General features: G+C 39.5%; 1 protein-coding gene across 8 annotated transcripts in view; it reads left to right on the forward strand.

Annotated features, from left to right (window-relative positions):
* The first annotated feature begins 6,165 nt into the window (after positions 1 to 6,165).
* Positions 6,166 to 17,566, forward strand: part of GPBP1 (GC-rich promoter binding protein 1) — a 38,702-nt gene continuing 27,301 nt past the window's right edge. For 3 of the 8 annotated variants that reach the window (XM_087715523.1, XM_014056147.2, XM_087715529.1), the window contains exons 1-3: positions 6,166 to 6,315; positions 7,332 to 8,237; positions 9,540 to 9,602. The gene's annotated coding sequence lies outside the window, so the exon portion shown is untranslated. Of the gene's footprint in view, positions 6,316 to 6,431; positions 6,701 to 7,331; positions 8,238 to 9,539; positions 9,603 to 17,566 lie in introns of those variants that run through there. The other 5 variants (XM_087715526.1, XM_087715525.1, XM_087715528.1 and 2 more) reach the window with 5 other exon arrangements.

The raw sequence follows: 17,566 nt of genomic DNA on the forward strand, positions 1-17,566 counted from the left end.
ATATGTTCACCATCCTGGCTCTAGGTTCTTGATTCTAGGTCAAAGTCTCCTGCTTCTGGTAATCCCCCTCCCCTCCCGATTCTTGATGTGGCAGAGACTTTTGGATTCTCCATCAGGAAGGTCCAGACCTGGTACATTTATGACATTATGGATGAGATGCCCATTTTGCTGCAGTATATATTACAACTGAAACATCCCAGCATCTTTCACACTATCTTTGAAGAAGGAATGTAACAAGAATGCTGCTGGATTATTCCAACCAACAAACTTGTTTAGTCCAGCATTGTGAACTAGATTGTACTTTGCATATACCAAGAGCTGTGGCGAAGCAGTGGTTAGAATGCAGTATTGCAGGCTACTTCTGCTGACTGCCAGCTGCCAGCAGTTCGATAGTTCAATTCTCAACATTTCAAGGTTGACTCAAGGTTCCTTCCTTCCAAGGTCATTAAAGGGAGGGCCCAGATTGTTGGGGCAATATGCTAACTCTGTACACCGCTTAGAGAGGGCTGTAAAGCACTGTGAAGTGGTATATAAGTGCTATCTATCATCTATCTATCTATCTATCTATCTATCTATCTATCTATCTATCTATCTATCTATCTATCTATACACATATATACACATATATACACATATATACACATATATACACATATATACACATATATATATACATACATACATACATACATACATACATACATACATACATACATACATACATATAACTATATATAGTTTCCATAATACTCAACAAGAAGATATCTCTGGGAGGTTGATAGTCCAGACAGAGTAACAATTCCCTTTCCACCAACTTACTTTCAAAACCAGGCTACTTTTGATCTGAAACACCAAAACTATCATAAGTAGTTATAGGAAAATGCAATTCATTTGATTAGTGGCACAAAAAATATTTTACAGTCTCTCAACTATTACATGAGAATAATGCATTTCTTATATCGAGATATTCTTTATCAATTATTTACCTGGTAGTCTAATAATCACTATGTATGGTGGTGTGAAGGTGTACCATGTTCTTGTTTATTTGAAGACCAACTGATAAGAATACAAATAACATTTTATGTAATAATAATATTGGACGGACAGACAATACTATATTGTTTTAGAAGTACATCAACATTCGCTTCTCTCAGTTGTCCGCTTATTTTCTTTCTAAGATATAACCTTTGGATTGCTTTAGGAGAATAAAGTCCTGTACTAAATTTAAGGCTTAACAGATCATACCCAACTAGACACATTTCACTATAGCAGATCCACTGCTGTGGACAGCAGGTGATGTAATGATTTGTATCTATATTTATCTCAGTAATATTTTTAAGTCTACCCAAGCAAATCATTTCAGTAGGATAGGACCTATAGGATTACCTGCGGTCTGCTCTATGCATTGCTAGAGCATTCCTTGGCTCTTCCTGTGTTCATGCCATTAGCCCCCTCCCAATAGGCGTTTTTGATAGGGAAAAAAAATAAATGTAGGATATTTCGACAGACTACATTAACTAATGCTTCTTTTTTTCTCCTCCGCCTTCTCAATCCATTTTGTCTTAGTTTAGGAATTATTATGAAGATTCTGCTGCAATCTAAATCTACAATCTAGAATCTCAAAGAGAGATGACTGAGACTTACTGCAACAATGTATCCAGATCCAACATTCCCTGGGAATGTTTTGACTTCCTGGGGCTTTTTAAAAGTATTCTCCACACTCCATTCCCATCTGTTCCAATTTACAGAGTGGGTTTATGCGTCATGCTGTGTTTTATTGAATTAATCACAACTGGTTAGGTACTCATATATAGCATCCTATTTAGTGTTAGCACTAAATGTTTTAAATATTTTTAGATATCATTTCTTACAATGAAATGTTATTTATATACTCTAAGGCTTTTTTTTGGAAAGCAGTAAATTGCATGTTAGAAATATGTTAAAAATATATAAAAAAACAATACAGGTAATCCTTGACCCACAACTATACAATATTTGTAACTGTTTAAAGTTATAACAGAATTTAAAAAATGACTTACAACCGATCCACATATTTTTAACCATGGCAGTATTCCCTCCTCCACCCGTGTAATCAAAATTCAGGGGCTTGGCAACTGGCATGTATTTATGATAGCTACAGTATCCTGTGATCACCATTTGTAGCCTCTCAGCCAGTTACCAACAAACAAAGTCAATCAGGGGAGCTGCAGTGATTCAAATTAACAGCTATGGCAAAAAAAAAGTAATAAAATCAGACACAGCCCATTTAACTACCTTGTTAGCAATGGGACATCTGGTCCCAGTTGTGGAACTACCTGTATTAAATAAAACATTCATTAAAAGGGGTAGAGAAAACGACCAACGTTCATACCAAGAAGGCCTGGTGTTCAGGTGAGTTTTCCGTGACCCGTCAAAACCGCGTTCCACAAAAGCGCGGTCGACGAAATCGCGTATGTGACGTCATCACAGCGCGATGAAAAAGATCGAAAAATTGAAATAAAAATTAAATTACAGCAAGCCGATTCACATAAAGGTAAGCGTTAGGTTAAGGGTTAGGGTTAGGGTTAGGTTAAGGGTTAGGGTTAGAGCATTAGCGTTACGTTTAGCATTAGGTTAAGGGTTAGCGTTAGGTTTTTCGTTAGGTTAAGGGTTAGGTTTAGGGTTAGGTTTAGGGTTAGGTTAAGGGTTAGGTTTAGGGTTAGGTTTAGGGTTAGGTTTGGGGGGGTTAGGGTAAGGTTTTCGCTTTATTTTTACATTTTTCGATCTTTTTCGTCGCGCTGTGATGATGTCACATACGCGCTTTCGTCGACCGTGATTTTGTCGTCCGCGGTTTTGTGGTGGAACCGAGTTTTCAGCTGGTGTCTACAGCAAGTGATGGTAGGAGCTTCCTGAGTTTACGGGTGTGGTTGAAAGGATTCCAGAGTTCCACTATCACTACAAAGGTGACTGCTGATGTGCAGCTGCTACAGGCATTCAGTGGGTTGGGTTTGTTTGTTTTTTAGTGGGACTTCCTGCTTGGGTTCTTACAGGTGGATCTATTATAACAAAAGCAAATGCATAACTATGACTTATAATCTTAAAACACAACATGATTTAGAAACCACAGCTGCTGGACTTACAAACATGCAAAGTCCAAACTAGATATCCCACATTTTTCCTGTGTGCTCACATACTTTAAGAAAGTGCTTTTGCTTTTGTTTTTAAAATGCAATGTTTAACAGGTAGTCCTTGCTTACCGATTGTTAGTTAGTTAGTTAGTTTATTGGATTTATATGATTATTCAGCAACAGTTCAAAATTACACCCATGCAGAAAGAGGTGATTTATGACTGGTCCTAGTGACAGAGTTGCCAGTCCCAACTGTGGTTAATAAACGAGGACCACCTCTTATGGTTAAGGGTAGGGCTAAGATGAAGACAGGGACGTGGAGGTTCAGTGGCTAAGACGTTGAGTTTGTTTATCAGAACGGTCGGCAATTCGGTGGTTCGAATTCCTAGCGCTGCGTAATGGAGTGAGCTCCTGTTACTTGTCCCAGCTTCTGCCAACCTAGCCATTCGAAAGCAAGTAAAAAATGCAAGTAGAAAATACAGGAACCACCTTTGGTGGGAAGATAACAGCATTCCATACACCTTCAGTATTTAGTCATGAAGGTGTTTAGTCATGCTGCCATATGACCATGGAGACGTCTTCGGACAGCGCAGGCTCTTCAGCTTTGAAAGTGAGATGAGCACCGCCACCTAGAGTCGGGAATGACTAGCACATATGTGCGAGAGGAACCTTTACCTTTTTAAAGATGAAGTCAATACAGGCTTAAGTCCATCTTAACTTTGCAAAGCAACTCTGTGTGGCTTACAAATTTAAAATTAGAGGAGGAAAAACCATGAAATGCTATCTTGAACTCCTGGAAATAGGGATGCAAATCTAGACAGTAGCTCCTAGTTTTAAAAGCATCTACTGCAGTAGTGGAATTTGGTTCCACCACAAAACCGCGTTCAACTAAAGGGCGCTCGACGAAACCGCGTAGCTGACGACATCACAGCGCGACAAGAGCACGGAGAAAAAAGCACGCTGTAAACGCTAAACCTAAAATTAACCCCTAAACCTAATCCTAAACCTAACCCTTAACCTAACCCTAAACCTAATCCTAACCCTTAACCTAACTCTAAACCTAACCCTTAACCTAACCCTAACCCTTAACCTAACCCTAACCCTAACTTGAATCGGATTGCTTTCAAAGCGCTATTTAAAGCGCCCTTCTTTCTCCGCGCTCGCTGTTGTCGCCCTGTTGATGATGTCAGCGACGCGGTTTAATCAGGCGCGCTTTAGTCGAGCGCGGTTTTGTCGTGCCACGGTGGAATTTGTATTTTTAAAATGCTGATTTGATGGCTGCTAAAACACTTAGCCTAAGTTTTGGAGTTCCTTGCTTTTTTGATCTTTGTCATGTACACCTCTTACAATTACACAAAATGCAAATCCATAATTTGTTACGGTAGAATAATCCAATTGCTTGGATTATTTATTAATTTATTTGTTAAATTTATTTGTTGCCTATCTCACTATGGGGCTACTCTAGGTGGTTTACAACAATAAAAAGAAATGAAGAGTGTTTGAACAAGTACATAGAACAATAAGCAATGAAAAATAAAACAAGAATACATTAATATGATAACAAAGGTGGGGGGTTGAAGAGCAGAGCGCAAAGGGTGGGGGGAGGTGGAGTCTCCCATCAACCCTAGAACTAATGGTAGACAATTGATAGAAGTCTTTATTGGCCAAGTGTGGTGTGATTGGACACACAAGGAATTTGTCTTTGGTGCATATGCTCTCAATGTTAATAAAGAAAAATAAAATAGAATACATTCATCAAGAAACATAAGATACAATACTTAGTGATAGCGATAGGTTACTAATACGCAATCAAATTGTACTAGGAAACAAATAAAACAATATAAATTGTAAAGATACAAGTAACATGGTTATAGTCATAAGTGGGAAGAGATAGGTAGTAGGAAGGAAGAGAAGAGTAATAGTAACACAGTCTTAGTAGATAATTTGACAGTGTTGTGGGAATTAGTTGTTCAGCAGAGTGATGGCATTCAGAAAAAAAAGTCCTTGTGTGTAGTTGTTCTGGTCTGCAGTGCCTTATAGTGGTAGAAGTTGACACAATTTATGTTCAAGATGTGTGGGGTCAGTAGATATTTTCACAGCCCTCTTTTTGACATGTACAGGCCCTCGATGGAAGTCAGGTTGGTAGCAATTATTTTTTCTGCAGTTCTAATTATTTGTTGAATGTCTGTCTTGTTTGGTTGAATTAAAATGAAATAAAAATAAATTGGCACAACTTGCTAAGAAACAGACTATCCAGCCACATTTAAGCTCGGCCTATCATTGGAACTCCAGAAGAATGAGCAAATCCATCTCATCTGCACAGGACGTTGGGGATCAGGAGCGTCCGTCCAGGAATTTAACGCTACAGAATTTCCCCTCTGCGTTGATGTGCTCCAGCGAGATGCGTTTCTTAAGCTGCAGGTAGGTATCATCTTGGAAATGATGGGTCCTTTATCTTGGAGATCTCATCAGCCGACGACACGTTTCTTTTTTTGCTCCTGCTTTCAGATCACACCTGATCGCTGGTTCTCCGGAGAACAGTTATACGGTGGCAGGATTCAATATTAGGCTATTGCGCTATTGCGAGAAGCAATCCAGGTCAAACGTATCCCGCGCAGGGAGAAGATGAGCGCATGGCTAATGTTGGCTTCGCTGATGGCATGGACTGGGGGAGGGGGAGGCGGGGATTCCCTCTTCCAGCTGGAGTAGCTCAGGAAAGGGGATTCCCCCTTTCAGAATGCTCGGAAGTTCGGGATTGTTCCGAGTGACGTCACAGGAGGGTGCTCGCGGGTTGGAGGATGAAGCGTTAGAAGCGCAGGGAAGATCCGCGAAATTACGTTCCGGGCCTCTTGAATCCAGCGGGCCTTCCTGCTCATCCCTCTCCGGGGGAATGCCCTCCGCCCTCTCTTCCTCCCGCTAGGCCGCTTTCAGACGGGAAACCCTCCAACGGTCCGTCTCCGTCCCTTCCCATCGCCTCTCCGGCTCGTGGTGCTGGTGGCGGCGGCGGCTGGTGTAAACTGAACTCTCGCGAGGTTTCAGCGCAGGACATCGCTTGCTGCGGCTCGGAGCGGCGCCATTTTGGGATGGACTGACTGGTGCGAGGTGAGCGAGAGAGAGAGAGATCTGTGCGCGCGGCGGGCGAGAAAAGGCGGCGGCAAAAAGGAGCTTTCAAATCCGGAGGTCCCGCTTTTGTCTGGGAACTTTGCCGGTAGGTTGGAGACACGCGCCCCCACTCCTTGCTCGGCAGGCCGAGGGAAAAAGTAGCGTTGAAACGATGTTTGCGTCGGGGGGGGGGAGGCGTCAGCGGCGGCGCTGAAAAGCGGTGGGGGGAAGAAAGGCGGGGGCGGAGAGCTGGGTCAAAGTCCAGCGGGAAGGCCGGAGCTTTTCTCCTGGGAGCTGTCGCCGTCCCAAAGGCTTCCTCTCCGCCCGCCCAAAGCCGGAGCGTGTGGCCTTTTTTCGCCCCCTTCAGCCTCTTCCGTCCGGGGCCCTCTGAACCCGAGGCGCGGCTCTCTTCGGCCTTACTTCAGTCTCGTTCCAAACGCATGTCCGAAAAGGACTTGCGAAGGAAGGGACTAGCGATTCCTCTTCGCCAGGTAAGGAAACAAGGACTTGTGCCCTACTTTAACCCCAGTCCAAATTTGGCGGGGGAGGGAGGAAGAGGAGGCAAAACCCGCGCGCTCTCCTGGGGTTCAGCAAGCGAAAGCAGCGGGCCCTGGGTTTTCCCCGACCTTTCTTCCTCCTGCTCGGCATTTTAACTTTCTTTTGGCTCGGTGGAGTTGCAACCTGAGCCTTTTGGACTTTTCTCACGAAAGTAATCTCGCGGAGGAAAGGTCTCGGGGCAAAAGCGTTGCAACCCCTCTTCTCCCCCCCCCTCACCCGAAGATCTTGCTATTGTTCACTCCGGTTCTGTACTTTATTGGGGTAAAAGAACTTGGATCCAAAGCCTCGTCCTTCCGGTTCTCCCGTGGCCTTCCTCCTCCCGTGGCGGTGCTGCGTCGGCTCTCCCCGTGAGTGTTTGTGTGTGTGTGAGAATCCTCCCCTAAACCTCCTTGGCTGCTGAATCCAGCAGGCATGGATCCGTCTTCGTGTGCCTAGTAGATCTATCTTGTTTGTGGGTGGGGGAAATTGTTTGGATGTATTTTGGAGCATCAATTCGATGTTATTTAGCGAGGAAACCTGACTTACAGCGTGTTTTGTCTCTTTCTTGTGCCTCTTCCATTTTAGGTAATTCTCTAGTTTTGAACGTCGGGGGTTATTTTACGTTGCTTCCGATTAAATGAGGAAAAGCTTTCTCAATTGAAAAGGACAATATTTTTCCACCATGGAGTCGATCTGTTCAACTGCTTTCCACTTCGTGTTTTTCTGAAATCTTCAGAATTTAAAGCTTTATGAACTTTTGAAAATTTTCTCCCCTTTTCCTTGAAGACACCTTGGACTAATTTTTGTCCCTATGGAATGGATAATTATATAAACTTCTTAGGCTCTGCATTTTTTTGAAAACTCTTATTTTTCAGTTCAGTGAATTCAGGAAAAATTGAGATTGACTTAATTTGCCAATTATATTTAGAAAATATATTAGCCGTGGCTTCTAGTTCTTCCCCTTTGGTTATAGTTGATGGCAACTATTTAAATTTTTAGGAGGAGTAATATTGCTGCTTGCAGTGAACCCTATTTCCTACATGAAGGCAATGGACTTTATTTTTCATTTGCATTTGCTTTTTATATAAAGAAGCATTATGGAAATATTGAGATAGCTGCTGTGTGCTCATGCCTGAATTAACTCTTAGAAATGCACCTCATTTTGGATGTGGAATTTGTTCTGTTCTTTATGTCTTAAAAGGGGTATTTATTTTTTTATAGAGCTGATGCTCATTATCGTGCAAAATACATGGAATAAGAAAGTGAAGAAAACTTTGTTTCTGAAAACAAGCTTCTAAAATCAGACTTGTTTGCTTCAAGAAATAACTTGGCAGAATCCTTATATATGAACAATGGGTAGCTGATTTTGGAGAGTCAGCTGTTTGCTACAGATGTAGTATCTTTAGGGAGCTCAGGATATTTCAAGGGAAGCAAAACTGGAAAACAAATTTTGGGAAGTCGATGCCAATCTCCGCAGTACTCTTGGATTTTGTAAGTATTCACCCAAATACTATTTTTGTAGACTTTTAAGAGCATTGAGGTTGCTTGTTTGTGCTACTACAGCAACTTCTCTTTCTAGGACAAATAGAAATATTTGATATTAAATTGAATATTTAAATATGCAGCTTGATTAATGCATAAATGTTTGAAATAACACTGAATTCAAGTTGAATTTCTTATATTTTAAATTTAAATAATGTTGGTGTTCAGAAATAAGGTGTTCATATTCATATGTTCTGATCCTGATCCTTGTCAACTTTTTTCAAATAGGAAACAGTTTTTCTTTCTATTCTCCTTCCAATTTTTCCTTACACACGCATTTATATTGTGGCATATTAAAGCCTATTATAGTGTCCTATAATGTCTAACCTGAGAAACCGGTTTAATAAAGCAAGTTATTGACATTGAAACTGGATGTTTGAAAGAGTGCAATTTTTTTAAAACTCAATTAAGCGTGGCTATTAAGGAAGTTATATTCCTAAGCTTTATGTGTGTCAAGACTGTGTCAAGGATGTAATAGTAATATTAGCATAGAAACAATTTTTATTAATCTGAAAAATTGAAGCAGTTGTTAGGAATTTTCCTGTTGCTATAACAGCTTTTGCCATTGCACTTGATCCACTAGGCTTTTCTATACCAATCTAAATGTATGTCTGAACTGTAGAAAAGCTTGTAGAGATCTGGAATCTTGAGAAGATGTTCATGACTATATATGAACATATGTCTGAAATATGCATTCAGGACATAGTTGCTGAACAGTTGTAAGTCATAGAAAAGAACTATTTTCTTGTTTATAGATATTAGCTAATATTTATTGCATTGCATTACAGTATTTTCTAGCATATTGTGTGAGTTGTAAGAGTTTACTCAACAAAGATTTGCTATTAAAACCTTTCTGCTACCTATTTTAGGTAGCACTGCTGAGCCAAAATGCGGACATTTGGTTTCCTCCATAATGTTAGTATTTCATAGTCTCTTCGCTATTTGGATTATATTAGTGATGGTTTCCAGAATCTGGAAATAAGGTTAATAATTGGTGTTGCAAAGGACTGAATGCAAGGTGTGGAATCTTCTTGTACAAAATAGAATTAGAATTGGTTCTAATTAGAAATAGAATTTTAACTGGGCTTTCAGAACATCTGTAGATTAATTTGATCTTGCTGAGAACTGATTAATAGTGATTGATAAATTTGTATTTGGTTTGTATTTCTATTAAACAAAAAAGCTACACATTTAATTAGGATAGAGAGCACACTTGTTTATTTAATGCTTTAATATTTTTAAATGTTGCAGGTTTATTTTCAACAGAATCCAGTGCTACCTCATATAAAATGGACACAGCAATCTAATTCAGAAGTAAGTACCATTTATTGCAGTTTGTATGGTTTTTCCTGTTTCTCAGTATAAATTACATATAATAAATAAAACATACTTTGGGCTACTTAAACAGTAGTTTTAAATAATTTCTTATAGTTGCCAATTTACCGTATTTTTCGGAGCATAAGGTTTCTCAAAAAAAAAAAGGCTGAAAATCTGGGTGCGTCTTATACACTGAATACAGCATTTTTTGCCTCCCCAAGCCCTGCCCCGTCACCAAAATGGCCGTGCAGAGCCTTATGGAGGCTTTCAGAGAGCTCCTGGGGGCTGGGGAGGACAGAAATGAGCAAAAAACGGACCTCCCCCCTCCCAGCTATAAGCCTTCATAAGGCTATGCATGCAAAAAACTGTTTTTTGTTTGTTTTCGGCCCCCCACCTTTCCCAAGAGCACTCTGCAAGCCCCCCCCCCCCCCAAGGCTATTCATGCCTTTAAAAAAAAACAGGCCCATTTTTGTGAAAAACGGGCTGTTTTTGGAAGGTTTGCAGAGTGCAAAAACTTTTTTCCTTTTGGAAAGCTAACTGAAGAGAATTACATTGATCAAGTGCTGTGCCAGCAGAAACACTTACCTATCTATTGTATTTCTCTCTCTCTCTCTATTTTCTCTCTCTCTCTATTTCTTTGAGCTTTGGCGGCGCAGTGGTTAAATGCAGCACTGCAGGCTACTGCTAGATCAGCAGGTCAGCGGTTCAAATCTCACCGGCTCAGGGTTGACTCAGCCTTCCATCCTTCCGAGGTGGGTAAAATGAGGACCCAGATTGTTGGGGGCAATATGCTGACTCTCTGTAAACCGCTTAGAGAGGCCTGAAAGGCCTATGAAGCGGTATATAAGTCTACTGCTATTGCTATTGCTATTGCTATTCTCCCTCTCTATCCCTTTTTCTACCTACCTACCTAACTCTCTCTCCCTACCTATCTACTGTATTTCTCTCTATTTTTCTCTCTCTATCCTTCTACCTACCAACTTATCTACTCTCTCTCTCTCTCTTTCCCTACCTATCTACTGTGTTTCTCTCTCTCTCTCTACCTACTTACTGTATTTCTCTCTCTTTCTCTCCCTCTCTATCCCTCTATCTATTTTTTTTAAAATTTGCCTCTTCAAAGGTGCGTCTTATACTCCGAAAAATATGGTAATTACTTTAAAGCCTTAAATGTTCAACAAATAACTTTGTTTAGTGAGTACATGACATTTTTACAGTGAAAGATAAATGGAATTTAAGTTGGAATGTTCTTTTTTCAATTTTCATGTATCTATTGCTCAAAGCATACCTTTCCCTATATTTCTACTCCCTGACAAATAGACAATCTATTTTGTGGATCTTTGGGTTGGGTATTATTTAGGCTATCAAAAGGTTAGGGCATGTATTCATAATATTTAAATGACTATGCTTTGCATTTGATTCCAAGGAAGCATTTCAGAGTATTCATGTAATGCTCTGAAACATTTAAAGCAGTTGTGTCTTTTCCCAGAGTTATGAAATAGCTTTGATGGGGAAAAAGAGTAGTTGCTGGGGTGTTGCAGAAAGGTATATTCATGCTTCTGAAGCTTGTTTTTCAGAGGACCAAGTGACCTTGGTTTTAATTAGAAGAAAATTACATGCATTTAGTTTTATGTGCAACTTAATAAATTAACCAAGTATATTTGGGACCATGATCCAAAGAGATATGTATGCCATTTTACTCTTGAGGCATACTTGAAAATGCATCTCAAAATTTCAAACTGCATATTACATTTTTAAAAAAAATATATATATCAAATTCTTAGTGGGGCATTCAGAAGAAAAAATATTTGTCATAGATTATGATAAATTGTGGTATTTCTAAGTTCTATTTTTCATTGTTCTAGAATCGACACATTTCTATGTAAAATTTGTGGCATGCTATCTTATTAATTGCAGACAGTTTTTTCTTAACAATGTTAATTGGTATCAGAAACTGGCATTAAGAAATGCAGTCATAAATCGAAAAATCATATTTGTGACTTGCAACTTCCTGCCAGTTTCCCCATTGACTTTGCTTGTGGGAAGCCAGCCGGGAAGGTTGCAAATCATATTCATATGACTACATGCAACAACAATACAATAAATGGTTGTAACTGTCATTGGTTCAGCGCTATTGTAGGTTTGAATGGTTGCTGAGTGTTTGATAAATGAGGACCACCTGTATCTGTCTCACAACTTCAGCAAATGTAAACAAAAATGTATACAAATGTATATAAAATCTTATCAGGATCTTTTTAGTTTAATTCTGTTAGGATTCATGTTTATAAAGTTTTGTGGTAGCTAAGCAAGAAGTTGAGGGCAAGACAGAACAGAGCATGTGATAACACTAATTTTTCAGATATATATGCTGTTGAAATTAAGAATAGAAAAATGGTAGAAATGAGTTCCAGTTCTTGTTGGTTGCAAACACAGAAACTTTTAATTCCATTAAAAAGATTCTTTATGCACACATTTTCCAGACCAAATCCTTTCTTGTGCATGAATTCATTGCATAACCTTAGGCAAACTATTCGTTCTGCCATCCCATCTGCAGCACTAGGGATAAGTCTCATCATTTTTTCTAAAATAGCTATGAGGATTATTAAGATAAATAAATACTTTAAAAATGCATAAAAACTTAAAAACATCAATATTTAACATTTGCATGACAATTGTATTCTATATTTTCTCCAGCCCTGTTAATAGAGTAGGAAACATGTTTTATCTGAAGTTTTATATACTAACCTTAATTGCTTAGTAAGGATTTCAACTTGAGTTGCTTGTTCAAAAGTGGATTCTTACTACTTTGTTGTTGGGTGTTTAGGTAACTTATGTCTCTATTGAAGTTTATCTGTAGGCAATATAGCCACTTTTAAAGGAGGCTTTGTATGTGTAGGAGTGGGGATTGGATTGTGAAGGACTAATTAGACATAAAGTAAAGAAGATTCTTTTATTTTTTTAACAGCATAAACTGATTTCAACAGATGGGTTTTTTTGTACTTTTGAGTGACAATCTGCATTTATGAGACTATTCAACAGTATAGGCATGCTAAATTAATGAAGAGGAAAAATGGTCCCCTGATGTACCAAGCTGTATGAAGCACACTTTTTGTAACTTATATTCTTTATCACAATTGCCAAAAATGTTTTTTTTAAATTATGAAGTGAAAAACATGAAAATATTGTCCTAGATAGTCTTCATGTTGTAAGATTATAAATTATAAGATTAACAAATCCTCCAATTTAAGAAATTGGTGGAGGAAATCTGCATTCAATACTTTATTTTTCAAGTTCTGTTAAGTCCATGTCTTGGCTACCACAAGATAATGTGCTTTTACTTAGGTGATGTTTTTGGTGTGTGTGTTATTTATTTATTAAATTTATTTGCTACCTGTGGGGTTATTCTGTATATATGCAAACACAACTGTAAACTGATAAACAATACAAATAATAAAACCTTACCTAATCCCTAATGAGTTTAACATGAAATAAATATTACTTTGATGCTTGTAATTGTTAATTGTGAAAAAACTAAAATAAATTGACAATTGGGCTGCTCTGGTCAACATCTGGGCAGTGATTGTACCATCCAACCTGGGTCGATCACCAGGACCAGAGGTTTAGTCTTCCGAGCTTTCGGACTTGTGCTGGAGCCTATTGTCAGGGGAACTTCTGTCTATCAGAATATGTGCTTTGGGTTTGCATCATGTTTATGTGGTGCTGTCCTATTGTGTTGTGCTTCCAAGTCATCAGGCTCCTAAATACCTGATAAGCTGGTAGTAAATCATTCCTGTTGACTGGCAAGGGGCCTGCTTCTCAGGTTTCAATCATTTCCCTGGCTGTCTTTTTATCTGCATGGCCAACAACTTTTAGTAGCTGTGAAATTGAATGCATGTCCTTATTCATTGCAATGAGAGGCTGCCAATGAGTTTGGGCCTTTTCATCTGACTGCTCCCTTGTATTCATGCAATCTGGTGGTTAGCTTCCTCCCTGTCTTCCTACATAGTGATAGGGGCAATCCATGCAAGGGATCCGGTAGATTTCATTAGCAGTATCTTCCACCTCCAAGTCATCTTTGCAGTGCATGATTTGCCTTGTATGATAGCCTCTGGACAGTGTGCAATGCCCTCTTGCAGATGTCGGAAGCTGTATTGCACTGCTTTGTAAATGTTTTTGATGTATGGCAGGATGTGTCATATAGTTGGTCTTATACCTTCTTCATTTCTCTTCCTTGCATGTTGCACAGGTATCTTGTAATAAATGCTTGTGGGTACCCATTCAGCCTGAATCATTCATGTGGATAGGTATCTTCTCTCCAGTTGTGTAACTTGCTGGTACTACAGTGGGTTTGCACCCTGCCATATAATGTTCTGATGCAACTCCTTTTGTGTGACAGTGGATGATTACTATTGAAACTAAGAATGCATGGAATGTTGGTAATCTTGTGATAAACTGTGTTTTCAATAGTTTGTTTCATTAATTTTCCATTAAAAAGAAATGATTTATATAGAAATATCATCTTAGGTTACATGTAAAGAACCTGATAGATTTGAATAGAATGAGATCTTCAGCTTCATAAGAGTCTAATTAAAATATTAAAATAGACACGCAAACAATAGTCTATTGGGTAAACTGATATACATAAATGATGTGAGGTTTTATAACTAATTTAAAGGGTATCATTGAATTATTGGCATTTCTCACTGGCCTTTCTCTCTGTTAAGTATAATCTTTATTGTCATTGTACTTAAATACAATGAAATTGGTTCTGCCCAATCTATTGCATTTAGGTTGTAAATGGTACCACTATATTGTCCATTTCCTGAGTTAGCAACCTATGGTGTTTGATACATGTGTATATGTACTATATTCATTTAAATGTGCTTCTAATGCTCAACTTACTTTCTGGATAATATGTATTAATACCTAGTAATATATTAATTAACTGATGCTATGCGCTTAAAGATGCTGAACTTGTTAGCTGGAGAACTGACAGCCTGGATTCGAGGCCCAAGCTCTGCGCAACAGCATGAGCTCTTTTACTTGCCCCAGATCCTGCCCACTTAACAGTTCCAAAACCTGCAAATGCAAATATATTAATAAGTAGAACTTTGGTGGGAAGATAGCCCATGCTGGCCACATGACCATGGAAATGGTCTTCAGATAACGCTGTCTCTCTCAGCCAAGAAATGGAGATGTGCACCATGCCCTGGAGTCAGTCATGTTTGACAGGGAAACCTTTATCTTAGCAATGCGCACATACTATTGTTGGAAGCACCAAAATGTTTGGCTTATTTTTCTGGACTGTGCTGATTTGGCTTATCTTTTGGAGGGTTGTTCCAATAATTACATAATAATAAATATTCTTGGACAGGAAACAGTGTACAGATAGTTCTTGGTTAGCAATTTATTCACTGACCATTTAAAGTTACAGTGGTGTTGAACAAATGGTAGCCAGGCCTGGTCAATGAACTTATGATTGTGGCAACATTCCCACAGTCATACAATCAACATTTGGGTGCTTCCACTTGCACTTATGCACTTCAGCTCCTCTTACCCACCTATCTCTTCCCCATTTCCCTTTGTTACTTTCTTTCTCCCAGCTGAAAGCGTGCCCAGCCTGGCCCTTTGTGAGGCAAACTATTATGACATAATGGCTGCAAGAATCTACTTATTGCAAGCATTAATATAGTGTGTTCCACTATTAGAATTCAGCATGGATTTATCAAGAATAATTTATCTAGATATATTAGATTGTATAAGGCATTGTACCTTCAAGAATACTGTAATGTACAGTGGATAAGACATAATAAAGTGTACCACATTAAAGTGGTACAAAATGAGTTTTGTGCTGAATTTGAACTTGAATAGGTCTTATTGGTCTTCTTTAGAGAGGTAGTTTGGTAGTGGTTAAGACAGCAGGCTAAAAAGTAAGAGGCAGTGAATTCTAGTCCTACCTTAGCCATGAAAGCCAGCTGGGTGACTTTGGCCCAGTCACTCTCTCAGCCCAATCCACCTCACAGGTTTGTTGCGGGGGAAATAGGAGGAGAAAGGTGCGTTGAATATGTTTGCTGCCTTGAGTCATTTGTGAAAATAATAAAGGCAGGATGCATAAATAAATAAATAAATAAATAACTACCATAATTACTGCATTAAGCTGATAGGTTTTTTTAATCTCAAAGGCTGACAAGCTGTATGAGGGGAGCAGCCACTCCTGCTGAGTGCTTTGCAGGAGTGGCTGTGAAACTAGTCTGTCCAATTATTATGCAAATATGCCATCTGTATCTGGAGGAGGGATGCCTTGGCTAGGAAGATTCTGGCTTACTTGGGCAGGAAAGTGTGGGTAGTAACATCCTAGTGATAAATCTGGAGAGGAAAATACATTGGGTGATGGAGGGTGGACCACTCTCAGAAAAGACAGTGTTGGTGTCTTAAATTGATATGTGTTCCAGTCTCCTGGATTCGAATATCTAGTCATGAGACCACCTGTGCCCAACTGATGTCTTGCTATTTAAGGCCTGGTTGGTTTGTATTAAAGTTCACCTCATGTAGGAGTTAATAATGAAACAGAGAGCTGTCCTGGTGTGTATAAATAAAGCATGGCTGGATATGGAAAAGACATAGCCCAGCCAGGTTTCAGGTGTGGCAGTGTATTGGTGTGACCACACATGATGTGGATAGGTCAGGTTATTCCTCATGATCTGATAATTCTGTAAACACTTGGAAATTTTTTGTGACTGTTATTTAATACAGGAAAGTTTGATTTGATTTGTCTATCTCAGGCATCTTATTGATCAGACTGGATTTCAAAGGGAACATTTGGAATGTCTGTAGACTTTGATAAATAGTTTATCTGAGGCTTCAATTGCTGTTTGATATGTGAGGTCAACTATAATCTTAGACCAGATTGCATCTTTGCAACCCCTTCCTATTACACATAGACCTTGACGTATGACCCAAATTCAGCCCGGTTCAGGCTGAACAAAGTGATTGTTAAGTGAGTTTTGCCCTTTTTTACGACATTTTTTGCCACTGTTGTTAAATGAATGATATAGTTGTTAAGTTAATCCAGCTTCCTCCCATTGACTTTGCTTGTTGGAAGCCAGCTGGGAAGGTTACAAATGGTGATCGTATGACCCAGGGACAGTGCAACTGTTATAAATACATGCCAGTTGCCCGGTGCCAGAATTTTGATCATGTGACCAAGGGGATACTGCAACAGATGTAAGTGTGGAAAAATAAATTACTTTCTTCAGCGCTGTTGTATCTTTGAATGCTCACTAAACGAATGGTTGTTAAGTTGGGGACTACCAGCACTGACCTTGGAGCACCTCCTGATTTTTAAGAGGAGTCCGGAGATGGTGAGATAAGAGGTACCTTGAGTGCACCTGGTGGAAAGCAAAGAGCAAATCTGACTTAATACAGGTAAAAGCATTTATTAGGGATTACTTTGTGGTGTTAGAATGTTATTTTTCTGGTCACTTCATCAGTGGATAGCCAGCCAATGACGTGCTTAGATCTATCTAGATCCTCTTGGGCAGGGACCCTCAACCACTCCAAGGCCCATTTGGAATCAGGCTGTGGAAGTGGTGGGCAAGCACAAGCGGGATGCTGCGTTGTAAAAGTGATGTATGTGCACGAAACCATCCCTTCTCTCCCTTGCTGCCACTGCCTCTGCGAGTCTGCCGAGCTGGAAAGATTGTGGAACCCCAACACCTTGGGGAAGGAGAGTCTAGAAGATGTTTGCAGGTCTATTGTGAGCAGTATTCTAACATCTAGCAAATAGGGTTGCTTGCATCTGCTCTAAATGGATCTGGGTGTACAGATCCTACAGAATTGATTAATTACTGTCTGTCCGGGAAGATTTGGAGTCTGTCTTGTCAGAGTCCTCAGAATTTTGTACTAGTCACATCAGGGGTGGGTTTCAACCGGTTCGCACCGGTCCCTGCGATCCGGTTGGTCGC

The sequence above is a fragment of the Thamnophis sirtalis genome, unplaced genomic scaffold (genome assembly GCF_051295495.1).
Source record: "Thamnophis sirtalis isolate CommonGarterSnake01/CBP01778 unplaced genomic scaffold, rThaSir2_p1.2 scaffold_5, whole genome shotgun sequence".
Taxonomy (NCBI): Eukaryota; Metazoa; Chordata; class Lepidosauria; order Squamata; family Natricidae; genus Thamnophis; species Thamnophis sirtalis.